This window comes from Silurus aristotelis, assembly GCF_946808225.1.
Source record: "Silurus aristotelis genome assembly, chromosome: 20".
Lineage (NCBI taxonomy): Eukaryota > Metazoa > Chordata > Actinopteri > Siluriformes > Siluridae > Silurus > Silurus aristotelis.
The window spans coordinates 17027633-17031548 of record NC_139593.1 but is presented as its reverse complement, the minus strand read 5'-3'; the positions used below and the strand labels follow the sequence as shown (position 1 = coordinate 17031548).

At 38.2% G+C, this 3916-nt stretch overlaps 1 long non-coding RNA gene across 1 annotated transcript; it reads right to left on the bottom strand.

Annotated features, from left to right (window-relative positions):
* Positions 1–317: 317 nt before the first annotated feature.
* Positions 318–1265, bottom strand: LOC310715817. Its single transcript, XR_014530392.1, has 3 exons — positions 1164–1265; positions 876–1052; positions 318–541 (listed from the first exon to the last, which is right to left on the bottom strand). It is a non-coding gene; the product is annotated as an uncharacterized lncRNA (long non-coding RNA).
* Positions 1266–3916: the final 2651 nt, after the last annotated feature.

Below are 3916 nucleotides of genomic sequence, written 5' to 3'. Positions count from 1 at the left end.
TATTCATACCAAAATGTCGTATTTTATAAGCTCAGTAAAAAGTATTTTGCAGCCTAGCACTTCTACAACTACAACTACAAAGAGCCATGAGAAGTAACAAATCATCTAGAGTACAAGTACCTGAAATCTATACTTTAGTACAGTACAGTACTTAGCCTTACAATAACACACTTCATTTTCATCACTGACTGGTTGTTTTTCTATGTATGTGAAAATAGAGACTACACTTTGGTTATATTTATAAAATGACAAAAAGCTGATTTTATTACACACTTTAGATTCAGGGTTTAGGTCACTGGTTCACTGTCAAGAAAAAAAGGTTTTTACATTACAGTTCATCATCAGAATTTTCAAAGTCACTGTCACTGTCATAGTCATCAGCTGACGATTTGTTTTAAAAAGTTGATGTTCTCTACTCCAGACAAAACATGCAGGTAACAGCCTCTTGCTTGCACCCTCATATCTCTGATTTTACATTGCTTTCTGTGGATGATGCTCTGCAGACCTTTCAAACCTTGTTCACTTAGGCCACATTGCGAATCTTAAAAAGAAGAACAAAATAACATTAAGCCTCCATTAGAAACTTATAAACAATCATCATTGATGTGTATGTTTATCAGGGCTTTTTACTTTAATGATTAGACAGGACATGTCCTATGTAGTTATAGGAATATGCACTAGTCAAAAAAAAGCAGACTCTTACTAATAGTAAAATAAAGATAATCAGACAGTTGTGATGGCTGAAACAACTTAACTTATAAGATTCTTTCTCAGCTATGGAACTGGAACTGTGTTTTGAGTTCATTTTCCAGAAAAAAAAATGGGGCAGCCCTTTGTTTATGCTTATGTTTGTGTCATATATTACAAATTCTTACTTTTCAGACTCTCGCTGGCAAACAAGCAGGACAGTTCTCGGAGGGTTTCAGCATGAGTTGAAAGATATTTCCAATGTTGATTCATCTCTGCAACAACAATTTTCTGCTCCTCCTGAAGTCGCCTTAGTGACATGATGATGTCGAATGCCTTTCTTTTTGTCCTTAAATCAACAGTGTCTGGAATGCATGAAAAAAAATTACATCATATGGGGTTGCAGATTGACATTTGTGGCATTGTGGCTGATGTGTCATTATGTAAAAGAATTGTCAGAAGACTAGTGTACATACCACTGTGTGGTAGCTGCCATGGCCAAGCTGTCTCAACAGACAAAATGGTTTCCAAGCACAGAGTTTCTATTTTTTGGAACCATTATGTTGTATATCTCCACAACCGATGTCAGAATCCCCTTCTCTTCCCTGATCTTGCGGCGGATCCTGGCACGACCTTTGTTGCCATCTGTATCTTTATAGAGACGCTGGGAACGCCTCTTGATACTCGCCACCAGCACCAATTCTGCTGCATCACTTGTGGTTGTTGTTGTTGTTGCTGAGAAGAAACTACAACAAGAGTAACAATTACAATTAATTACAACTAAATGTATTACTAGAAACATAAATATACACAGTATACACACACACTAGTCATTTTCTCACCGTCTGCCCACTCCTTTACATCATTGACCCAGTCTTCCAATTGGCTCACTGTCACTGTTAGGTCGACCTTCATGCACTCTAGGTTTTGCAACTGACTTTGCAGAGCTTTCGTGGTCTGAAATGACAAGAAATCTCTGATAGTATAAAAACAAACAAATCTTCAAAATACAGGGTTAATTAAAAAAGAAAACTCCAGCCAAGTCACAAGTATTATATTCACAATCAACTTGGATAACTCATGGTCCAGTGACCGTGAGTTATCCAAGTTGATTGTGAATATAATACTTGTGAATATAATACTCATTCCATGACAATGCTTGAGAACTGAAGCAATGCGTCATGATATCGGTTCATTCGTTTTGAATAACCCTGTACAGCTTAAAAAATTATTGACATTCATTAATAAGCATCTAGAACTAATTCTACTGATTCTATCTTACCTTCTGATATCGGCGGCTCAGTGCGGTGGCCAAATTGTTGAACTTTTGTTGATTCCAGTGCATAGCCATGAGAGTCAGCATGTCTGTGCGCCCTGCAAACACAGAAAATATCATGTTAACATATTCCCCCTGTAATGATGCAACAAGTGCAGTAGAAGGTCATTTTACCTGCTTTAGACATGTGTTTTGTGGTCACTGCAATCCTGGAGAGAAAAGCATTGCACTGTTCCACCTCCTCTCCTAGTGTTAAACCAGCCCCATCCTGATATGCTCCACTCCATTTTACCTGATTAGGAATGAAAAATAATAGTATAATGCTGAGAACGTTTTGACATTCATTTGCAGATTTAATTAATCTCATAGCAAAGTTCACCTATTTTGCACTTAAAATCATGGGCTTTGGCATGGAATACCGATAGAAAGGGCTTCATGTTAAGAAGGTGCTGGAGCTCTGGGCAGCTTTTTGCAATTCTTTGGCGGTAAGGACAATATTTGCAGGTCACATCCATACAAAAAAAGTGATTTGCCTACTAACCAGCTGTTTTTGCAGGTACAGGGGATAAGCAAAAATTCCCCCCCGTACATATTCAACGCACAGAGTAGCACTCCATGCCGACACACCGCAAGCTCCAGTCCCTCCTTGTCTACCTTGCTAGCAGATCTTTGGGAAGTCTCTCTGGCTGCTGACCACTCGCCTCCACAAACACCTCTTCCACTGACCTATAATATAGAAAATAGTTGATGAAATTAAGACTCTCGTTAACAAAATTTGTAGTTGGAGGCAATTGTACTCCTGAATAAAGTCTAATCATCTGCGATTTTACAGTACATGTTTGGATGCCTCGTGAATGTAGTCCACAAATCTTGTCAGATCTTCATCCTTAGCTATAAAGACGTCTTCAAAGATGGCCTGTTCTTCAGATCTATACAAAAAAAAACAAAAAAAACAGGTACACAAAAGTTAATGATACATTGTAATCTAATTTAACTTTACTGTGCACATTAAAGGATATTTTTTCTTATTAATATTGTTTCAACAGCATTATGCACAGTTTTGGTTTACCTAGCTGCATTCTTGAAACGGTAAAACTTGCGGTTTCCATCTACTGAAACTGCCAGAATATCTGGGGTGCATGCAGGACAGATGAAAGGCTGATTTGCAGAATTTGTCCACCTCAAAACGGACAGCCTCCCACTCAAAAAAGCTTTTCTGAAAACTGTCTGTGGAGATCTTGCCAGTCTATTAAAAGTAAGGAAATCAACAGATAATAATGTAAAACAAATGCATTAGCATCAAACACCTTTCAACCCAGAATACAGAAAGAACCAATACTGTAGGATAAATAAATGTAATACTCACACGACCAAAGCGGACAGTTCGCTGATCCAGCATTCTTGAAAAAGCTTGGCAGGACAGTTCGGGTGCTGCTATCTTCATTTCTTCAAATGAAAAAAAGACATCTGTGGCATAAATTGTGTTCAGGGTCACAGGCCAGTAGTCACCTGAATTTAGCTCGACCACTCCAGCAGCCCAAGTGGCTTGGCATGTCCACAACTCAACTCAGGCATGCTTAGATCATATCGTCCTGAAAAAAATAAAAAACATTTCCACTTTAAAGTAAACCTTAAATGATTAATCAGGTCTTGGATTATTTCAACCTTTTTTTACATGACTTTGTATACTTGTTAAACATTACTCAAAAGTCATGTGTAGATCTTACATACAGACCTGTGCCAAACCTATGGAGGTAGAGCATGTATAGATTTTTATCTTCACACACTTACCATTCATTGTGATCACAGCAACAGTATTCCCTGGGCTGACCCTCAATGACTCTGGTGAACAACCGCAAATTTTGTCAGGAACCTCCACGGGCACATGGCGCACTGAACAAGATTGAACGTGAATTAAGATCATTTGGATTGACTGAGTAATATAACATTGGA